The following is a 10,305-nucleotide window of genomic DNA, read 5'->3' as shown; positions in this document are numbered from 1 at the left end:
TCCCTCTGCTTCACTTTAGGGAATCGGATGGCTTGGAAGTTTCTGGAGCACAGCTCAGAACCTCAAGGAGTTGGTGAGATAAATACGTCCAGCTCTGGAGTCTGATAATGCAATACTGTGATGGGTTTAATTTCCCCGTCTATTGTGAAGCCAAGAGACATTGTTCCAAAACAAACAAACCCTCATAAAAAATGAAGCACTTATGGTAAATGTGACTCAAACACAGCAGTGACACACTCTGGATTCACTGACACTGTGACAGTGGTCCAAATGCTGCACGAGCCAGGTTGTCACTGCAGGCATTAAGCCCAGCGTTTAGCCTGACACATGATATTACACCGCTGAGCCAGAAGGCTCGTCTGGTGCATTCCCATATTGTCCAGTCTGACCACTATGGAGAAGCTGGCATCTCAGGGTTTCAGCAGCCAGACAGTGATGAAGGAGGGCCGGCAGCCGTGCACCTGCAGGCGGAGACCTGGCCAGCACTACAGACACATGAATACTTGATGCTTCCTAAAACTGGACTTCCTGCATTACCTGTCAAACCTGGACGTGTGTTGCTGTGATTAAAACAGAGGGAGCGAAGGGGGGGGTTGGGTCTGAGGCTGGACAACTTGGAAACTGTGCATTTGTCATGCATCCTGTTAGCTACACTAGGTGTGACTAAGATAAAGGAACACACACACACACGCACACACACACGCACACACGCACACGCACACACGCACGCACACACACACACACACACAGAGTGGAGGTTTTGATCTGTTCCTTCCTGGGTGATGTGCCTGGAGTCGTTGCCAGCTTCCTAATAAGAACAAAACAAAAACAAAGGGATGTGAAATGGTGCTGGGTTAGGAGGTGAGCTCTGACTTCAAAGCTCGGAGGCAGCCAACAGACATTTCAGCTTTTAGAGAGAGTGACATATTTATTAGCAGCAGCACTTTTACCTCAGAGCATTAGAGAGCTCATGATCCAGATGATTCACTCCGGTCAGCGGGTCTTGCACACGTTTCCAAGCATCAGCACAGGACTACATGAACACCTAATTACAGGACGCAAAAATTATTACTTTGCACTCTCCTGTTAACACCATCACCGGCTTCTTCTTTGTAGTTGGAAATCTGCATGAAAGCTGCATGAAAACGCACATTTTCCCTTTTCATCTCTGTTGTGTTACGCCACTTATTTGCAATCAGCATTTTAATAATGCAACTGAACCCACACCTGAGATCTTGCTTTTCTGCAGAGTTTAGTGTGAGTCACATTCCCCGAGGTTATGACTTCTCAAAAACACTGAATGTATGTAAATAAGTGGAGGTGAAGAGAGTCTGGATCGTCAGGCTTTAATACATTTTAATTCAGGGCTTTATTGCAGGTTTTTCTTTCTATCATGCTTCATTCATACTCCTCAACTACAGCATCTACTGTAAGATGCATGTGAGAGGAAAAGAGATGCGTTAGAAGCTAACTGTAACCAGGCAGCGCAGAGAGAAGCCACATTTCGTTTTCTTCTGGGAGTTGTGCTAATCGCGTCTAAAGAGTGCAAGCAGCGCTTCAGCCAAAAAAGCCAACTGTGTTAGTGAATAGAAACACTCCCCAAAGTGAAGAGACATATTTCACCACTCAGTATGTTTGGCTCCTCTTCATAAATAATCTGGCATTTGTGGGAAAAAAAGGCTAATTGTCTTCCATTCTTTTTGGCTTTGCTCTAATCCTATTACCTTTGGCAGCTTGCTGTTTAGTGTTTCACTTGGGAGCACATTTAATGGTGCCTTCCTTCTTTGTTTTGTTCGACATCAGTAAAAAAGCTGGAGGAAATGTGGAAAAGGTGTGTACGTGTAGGTGTATGTATGTAGAAATGTGTATATTTTTGTCCCAGTATTTGCTGTTTTTATGTCACACGATGCACGGTTTAGTGCGTCAGCGGTCTAAAAATAGAAACCGTAAGTGGGGTGAAATTGCTCGTCAGACGAACTGCTCCCATTTCACCATCAGCCTCCTGTGAGCAGCCAAAGTGGACATTTCATGTTGGAGACCAGCTGAATGTCGAGAAGGTGTTTTACAGGCTCAACGAAGGCCGCGAAGCAGAGTGTAAGTTGAATACAATTAGTTTTTCTATCAGGGTCTGTTTTAATCACTGACAACGAGTGGAATTGTTTTAGCAATGGAAAGAAAACAGCAGAGCGAGATCGATAGACCATTTTGCCACAACTACAGTCCTCCCCTTCACAACTAACTGGCTTCAATTCTAGTTTAGGGCTAAAATATCATTTTCAGGTGAGTATTGGAGCAAGAACTGTGTTTGGGACAGTATTAAAGACTTTAGTAGTATATTAGTATCAAAAAAACCTAAAACATATACCATATACGACCTTTATAATTAAATCCTTGAACTGATCCGTTCTAAAATCTGTTTTTATTACTCTTTACTTGACCAACACATTCAGTCAGTTATAGATGGACCAGTCACTGCCTACAGTAAATGGACCATGCTTCTAGTTATAGGTTAGATAATGATCAGATCTTTGTTACTAATCAACCTGTTTGTGTGGGAAGAACAGACGTTTCCTCAAACACAGATCTACAGCGTAGGACTAATTACCCACATTACAGATGTTTTGCGTTGTTTGTGTTCAACTGGAACACACGGCCTCCGCCGCAGTGAATAGAAGGTCAACACACGCAGAGATGAAAGCACAAATGCACATAGTTTCACAAGTGTAGGTCTTAACTATGGCGAGTCGCCAAGGAAACAAGTCAAGCCGCTTAAAAAAAATCAAAGGTGTTTGTTCTTAGTGTGCGTTTCTGCCTTGACCTAAACCATAGATCGGTGGCGCTGAAGCCATTAAGTCTGAAGACCAGACCAACCGTTGTGTCGTCAGCGATACAAATAATTCAGCATGTTTCTGGAGACAGATGAAATACTGTACACCCACCTTCTGTTGTCGTCACTGGTGAAATCTTCTCTACAGTATCTCAGCTTTCAGTGCCTGGAACCGATGCAGAGCCAGAAGCAGCTCAACAACTCAACAACAAATGTGAATTCAAATTGCTATTCAGCAGCGACTGAATGCTCTGAATGAGGATGAGACGAAATTCAAAGTCTCCTATCGCCGTCCTCTATTTCAGCATCGTCGCAATCTCACTCTGGGACTTTAAGCATAATGCAGCCTGACTAATCCGATCATCATCACACTTATCAGCGCTAATGCCATGAGTGAAATTAGTATTTAATGTCAACAATTAGTTCTGCCTTTGAAAGTGACACGCAGTGATGAAATATTCAGCGGCGACAAGAATGGGAATATTCATGAACTCTTTTTTTCAGCGCTGGTCTTATTTGATTTGCAGCTCCGTTGCAGCTTCATTCACTTGCAAGTTCTTGGATGGGCTGCGGTGAAGAGAGCCTCGGATAAATCACCCAGAAGCAAAGGGAGAACAGGTCCGAGCCGACTGTAGCTCTTCCAGCGCTGGCTTCTACGAGTCTGCGTCCTCCAGCCTTCAAAGGTGCTTTAGCTCTTCTATTTTCTCCATGATCAGATACTGAGGTGCTGAGTTGCAGCCAACAATTACCTGGAATGAGAACTCGGCCAACACCTACAGCACAAAGTGTCTGTGATTTGAGTGGATCCAAAATGTGCAAGAGAAAATCTATTGACTTGCGTCTGAGAGGCTTCTTGTTGAGGGAGACAATGTATTGATTTGCTGGGGGTTGCGCTGGCGAGTCCACGGCCTCCTATTCACTGGTAATTGCACACCTGTTGTCCACAAGCCAGTGGTCATTGCATCCAGCTGCTGCACTGCTCTGTCTGGGATTTGTCACATCCATAAAAACATACTGTCACTAAAAAAGGGACTTGTGTGTTCCAGTAGATTTCAAATGAAGCAGTGAAGTTGAGATTGGTATCAGTCATACTGTACAGTACTGTAGTAGCCCACCTTCACTAGCTGAGCTAAACCGGAAGGAAATGGTGGTTTCCAATAGATCTTGTATCCAGTGAATACTGTTTGCTCAATGTTCTCAGTACAACGCTACTAAACTACAATTATACTTCTGTGGAGACACTGACTGGGAGCGTCGGACCATTAAATGTGCTCTCCAGAACTTTATCCCACTTTGTTCCACTAATGAACATCAGACTGTTTAATTCACAGACTAAAACAGTCTACAGAGTGAAACCTGATTTCATGACCATGTCTTTTGTTGGTGTGGATGCAACATTGTGGAAACTAATGTTCTTTCACAATGATTCATCAAGAACACAAAAGTTACGCATTTTGAAAAAGATTCCATTTCAGATTAACTGAACCTCCCTAAATCCTATCTCTGTTCTCTGATTCTCTTCAATGGGGTGGCAGTATTATTGTCTTCCAGAATCATTTCGTCTTTAAATTTTGAGAATTTGTGAGTTGAGTTGAATGAGTTACATTGAACTGGCAAATTCTGAAGATGTCAGTATCATATACACAAAGTGTTGCAGGGGTCATTTTTCTTGTACTGCATTTTATTAGATGCACAACCTAATGTTCTACATCCCAGTCCTCCTCTCACTGCTTTCCTACAGTACAGTACAGTACAGTACAGTACAGTACAGTACAGTACCCGCTGCTTTTAACAGCCTTATGTAATGTAAACCCCCACACCCAATAAACACCAACACATTTGTAAATCCATTCTCACCTGTTGGAGCCACAGTCACGAGACAAAAACAGTCATTCGTTTGAAGAGACGCCCAATTAAAAGTTAATTTTAACTCCGTGGTGATGATCAGGCGCCGTTTAAAAACGGGTACTTGAGCATGTAATGAAGCCAAAAGAGAGAGACGCAGAAGCCCCCGTACCAAACTAATCTTAGTTTTGTTTTAATGTAATTCTAGAAGAAACAAGCCAAGGTCTGGCGTGCTCCTTGTTATTCATGAGAGCTGAACCCGCCATCTGTTATCACAGCCGAGTCTGTCGTAAAGCTAACTTAGATGTATGACTCTCGCTGCTGGGTGGCGCCGGGCGCTTCGCTCTGACGCCGCAGTCGGTTCACACGGCGCCACTTAACTGCCCCCGTCGTCCGTGCTTCCACTCATGCAATTACACTTATTACAGATACTTACGGCCGGAATTACTTTGCAAGATGCGTGACACCCGGCAGAATAAGAGCAATTAACCCCAAAATGTAAGAAGTCTTTGATCGGTGCATTTCTATTCTAAGCCCCTTTCCATTTATCTCCACACTTTAATCCAAGGTGGCTCATTTCAATCAGGAGTAAGTGTTAGAGGTAGGTTTCATCATCAGGCCGCTTTGCTCACATGTGAGGCTATTTTGAATGTCACACACTAACGCGTGCTTTGGTTTCAACTCCTTTGGTTAAATCATCGTCCGGAATCGAAATGCAGACCACATATCAGTATGATTACAGATGCACAATGTGAGTGCAATATTTTTTTTTATTATTCTTCATAATGCAGATAAAAGGGTTAACTGTCACTGGATCTGTGCAGCGCTGCAGGGACAGTGATGCACAGATTTACTCACAGGACAATAAAGAGTTTGTAGCATCTCAATCTCCTCAGCCTCCATCGTGCAACATGACAGAAAGCTGAGTGTCACTGTCACACACAACCACACCAGCCACATCACTCCTGTGGTTGGCTGCTGAAGACCACTCTGACGCTTCAGTTAGCGTTTCCAGCTGTTGACCATGCAACAAGATGCGTATCTCACATTCACTTCTTGAGGTTCCTCCTTCACCGACTCTTTAGTTTGTTGGAAAAACCTTGTTGGATATTATGACAATATGACTTTTGTTTTTTTAACATCTTATTTCAGGGAATAAATACAGGGTGTCAGGATTTTCATCCCACCAGTGCCAGGTTAATCACAGGCTTCTTCTCCACTGTGCCAACTGCTGTGTATATAAGTGTCATGGTTTCTCACCAGTGACAGTCGCAGCAGAAGAGGAACGATGGAGGGACAACGTCGGAACCTCACGCATGCTTGGCTCAGTCCTGTCGAGAGGAAGGCGTCCGGTAACCAGCCGTAATAGGAGAGCGTATTAACGCACGCCAGCCATTGTCTAGGTGTTGGTGAGTGCCAAGTGAAGCCGCTGTGGTAATGACAGTGTAATAGGCTGGGCGTTCTTCAGCCTCCTGCCCATTCTGGCTACAATGGTTTCCAAATGACAGCTGGTAAGTTATGCAGTAGTACCACACCTCACTATAAGCATTAAGCCCTATCTTACTCTGTGTAGAGAGGACAAATATTTTCTATCAATATGAAATACAGTGCAGCTGTTTCTGTTCAGTCTTCTCATCCAATATGGGATGCTGCAGACAGGTTTAAACAGGTTCCTGAGGCCCTTGAGCCATCCTTGATCATAGAGTTGAATCTTGTTTACAATAATTTGTGCAAGAATGTAGGAAGGATGATTTGTTTCATGTTGTGTTTGATAGATTATTAGAAAACCTTGGATTATGTGAATCATTTGATTTCAAATTTATAAAAATGTGACATGAAGGCTTCACTTGGTTTGAAAGCTCTGTACTGCACGGTGTATGGTCTCAGCTGCATGTCTTCCAGTTAGTGGCTTCATGGGAGTTTAGTGACACCTGCTGGTGTAAAACCAGTAGGCTTCCTCTCACTGACACCCTTTGTGCCTTATGGAAATGGCTCACTGTAATAGTTGAGCTTAGGCAGGCAGATTTAAAGGTCTGGCTTCTTCTCCTACAGTAGCAGAAAATGACAGGATCATCAGAGAATGTTAAGTATCCTAAATCTGTAATAGCGTTTGTAGATGGATGAGCTTCCTCCGAGTCTGAGGCAAAGCACAGCAGGAACCGCAGTCAAATTCCATTCAATTCAATTTATTATTTATCAACATGGAAGTTTTATTTATATTGGTCATTGCACGCACATATTATCAACATAAACCATATGATTATACAATCCGCTTACAAATATAGTGTTGAATATTTTATCAGACAGGACACAACTGACAGAGCAGAACAAACGGAAGATCTAGTGACATCTAGTGGCTGGATTTGAAACAACATTTACTGAAACTTGAACAGGGTCTGCTACGTGCATTTACTTAAGAACTCCTCTGCTAAGTATTTTTACGAGGTACAAATATCAATCAAACTGCTTGAATATGAATATGGTTATCTTACGAACAGCGTTGATGTCTATTTAATATGCTGCTTCTTGTTTTAGTTGCTTGTAGAAGAGTAGCATTAAAAAAACTAACGCGCGTGCGACAGCAGCCCGGGGTCACGTCACGTGCTCTGGCACGTCTGACGAGCCCTCGCTCTTCACCTGGACGCTTACCCATAGCAAACCACGAACAAGCTAACTGCTAACGCTCGATGGAAGAAAACGTATTCGCCAACGATACGTGGCCACTGAACTGATGTAACAGACACAAAAGGCTGCGGGTTCGCTTCCCGTGGCCTTCACCGGCCTGAGGTCGAGCTCCACCCTGCAGGTGAGTTTTCATTGCTACCTAAACTTTAATGTCATCAATGCTAATCAAACGTTTATCATTCATCTATCGAGCTAATGTAAACGCATAATTATGTCATTATGTCAATAGCTAGTAAGTGTTTGCCCAGATTACTGTCCAAAAAAAACAACAAAAAAAGCACACACTTTGACGCTGTACTTGTAAAATATCCTTAATTTGGGTTTAAAGTTGCAGTTGTGTGAAACAGCCACTAGAGGGCAGCAACGTATCAGCTAAAATCTATTATACCCGCTGTATTACCACCATAGTCCCAGGGAGGACAGGGAAACATGGTTTGACTTTGACTAAAGATAACAGATTGATTTTAATCTCTCAGTAATGGTAATTGGTATATACTCTCACCTAGACATGTATAAAAAAAGAATCAGCGGCCCTGACATGTTTTGTTTCTGCTTTTTATTTTGTGCACATCCTAAAATAAATAATTCAACAGATGCAGCAATTGATTCATTCTTTTCAACTATTTTGTCTAATAGGATTGTGGAGACTGTCTAAATTCAATTTAGTTTTATTTGACAAATGAATATCTTCACCCCACTTCATTATACAGTATATGGCTGTACACGATTGTACTTTGTGGTATGCGTTTATTTTCCATACTTTGCTCTGTCTTGTTGTTACTGATCTTCATAAACAGTAGAAGTTTTATTAATGAAGTGCTATGTAATGTCTTGCATAAAGAACAAAACATTACTTTAATTATTCCATAATTAAAGTAATGGAGCTGTTTTGTATGTTTTAAGAGCCTTTTCCCTCTTATTGCAAATAAACAGAAAATAGAGAGCAGATCGGAAATCTCATACAGTATGTGCAACGGGTGTCATTGGACCACTTTATCATTTCTGTTGAACTGTGGGAAATGGGAAATTACATTTGCAATGGAGCCTAAAATATTCAAATTAGAACCATTCTGTGTTCTTTTGCATTCATTACCATTTAGTACAAAACTGCAGTATTACTGTGTCATAAATCAGTTCACAGACAGACACTAAAGCTTTATACAGGTCTCAGTTCTAGTGTGAATAGCTCCACAAAGGCAGCATCACAGCAGCTGTGGTGTCCCGGGGCTCTCTAATCAGCAAACCACATGGAAGTGGTTCTAGTTAAAGTCTTGGTGAGGCAAGTGAATAGCCCTTGTTTGACAATGTTCACCAAATATCTGTTTAGTGTTTAGTGTCCTGGCATCCTAAGTCAGCAGTATCTGACCAGCAGCTTGATGAGCTGGTGATAAAGTATGTTAGAAATCAGAGGAGACTTGCTTAGGCTTGTGTAGTTCTTATTTTGAACACTGAGTGGCGCTATCAGACTGGTTAATACTCCTCAGATGCACGACCTCTGTGTTTAAATAGTCAATTTCATATTGAGTCTGAGTAATGCTAGCTCAGACGCTTATTTGGGAGGCTCACGAATAGATTTCTTTAATTTGAGTGAAAGCGGTTATCTTCCCTGAACCTTGCAAATAATACATATCAAGGCATTAGTGTAATTATTTTACACGCATCACAGACACAACAAGGCCAAGTGAAAAGGCTGTAATGATTTCAGCTCTAATGAGCTGACGCGTGTACTGTAGGAATCATTTCAGATTGCATGTGTGGACAGAAATATGCATGTGTGCCTCTTCATATGTGGAACACTTATCATATTGACTAGTTTTCAATCTATGGGGCTGAACCCGAAAGTGCTGGAATTCTTGGAGTGCAAACCAGGATGAGGAGGAGTGGATCCACCCCGGGACATTATGCAGGATGTACACACAAGTGAAGGTCCACCCGGCTCTGCAGCAGCAGGTCCAAGCACCAGTAAAGTGAAGTGTGTAGTGACCAGGGCGTTGGTGGTGATAGAGTAAAACTAACGGCAGAGAGAAAGGGGAGAAGGAGGGAGAGAGAGAGAGAGAGAGAGAGGTAGCTGATACTTGGTAACGCATCACAGCAGGAGAGGCAACCGGCTCTAAAGGCGCTCAGCCAGCGACGGACACGGACGAGGAAGGTAGGACCGTGTGATAATGACTGGATCACCTGCTATGACTTGATCGTTACAGGTCTGACTGCGGCACACACGCTGTTTACGCGTTAAGCGTAACGTTGTTCGTCCTGTGCGCTGACGTTCCAAGCCGCCGTAGTTGTGCGTAATGGGCGACTTTTACGCACATAGTTGTCTTACGTGAAGTTACAGGGCTGTTGTGCGTCGTCTTTATCAACGCACCTGTGCCCAGTTGTAGAAGTAGCCCGCGTGCCAACACACCGCGTCGGTCCCGTGGGGGCTCCGCTCAGGTTAGAACCCGCAGCGAGCGGCGTCTGCGTGCGCGCGACGCACAAGTTGACGGTCCGCGCCAACTGTTGCTGAATTCCAACAGTTTGTTTGATGACGTAAAACGACCCCTCGCGTGGTGCGGGATAGCGTGCGGGCTGCCGTGCACGCGCACGCGCAGGTGTCAGGTGTGCGGTGTCATCTCAGGTAGCGCTGGCCGCCGTCGAGGTGCCTGCTGGGAAGCGCCGTGGAGCCCACTCATTTATTCATGTGTCACCTGAACGCGTCGCAGCGGCGGATTAAAGGGAGACGGCGCTCGCTGAGAGGCTCGTTCTTTAGGTCAGTCAAGTTCTTCGTGGGCTTCTTCTGCGAACTGTGGTCGTTATTCATGAAACGCATAAAGCTGCAGTTATTTTTTTACTTTATTGTACTTATTTATTTTCAGTATTTTTCAGTCTTTTCAGTGAGTTGCAGTTTTAGGTCTTCAGATCACAAATGTTGTTTCATGTAGATTTAATAATGACATTTCTATAAACTT

At 43.4% G+C, this 10,305-nt stretch overlaps 1 protein-coding gene and 1 long non-coding RNA gene across 3 annotated transcripts in view; one reads left to right on the top strand and one right to left on the bottom strand.

The window, feature by feature from the left end:
• Nucleotides 1-5,448: 5,448 nt before the first annotated feature.
• On the bottom strand, nt 5,449-10,002 carry LOC129602999 (uncharacterized). Its single transcript, XR_008692520.1, has 3 exons — nt 9,723-10,002; nt 5,933-6,003; nt 5,449-5,771 (listed from the first exon to the last, which is right to left on the bottom strand). It is a non-coding gene; the product is annotated as an uncharacterized LOC129602999 (long non-coding RNA).
• LOC129602883 (cadherin-23-like) overlaps nt 7,275-10,305 on the top strand; it is a 94,459-nt gene continuing 91,428 nt past the window's right edge. The window contains exon 1 of one of the 2 annotated variants that reach the window (XM_055502241.1): nt 7,275-7,478. The gene's annotated coding sequence lies outside the window, so the exon portion shown is untranslated. Of the gene's footprint in view, nt 7,479-8,769; nt 9,507-10,305 lie in introns of those variants that run through there. The other variant, XM_029175057.3, reaches the window with a different exon arrangement.

The sequence above is a fragment of the Betta splendens genome, chromosome 15, assembly GCF_900634795.4.
Source record: "Betta splendens chromosome 15, fBetSpl5.4, whole genome shotgun sequence".
Classification (NCBI taxonomy): Eukaryota; Metazoa; Chordata; class Actinopteri; order Anabantiformes; family Osphronemidae; genus Betta; species Betta splendens.
Note: the sequence above shows the minus strand (reverse complement) of the source record. Positions and strands in the feature narration are given on the sequence as shown.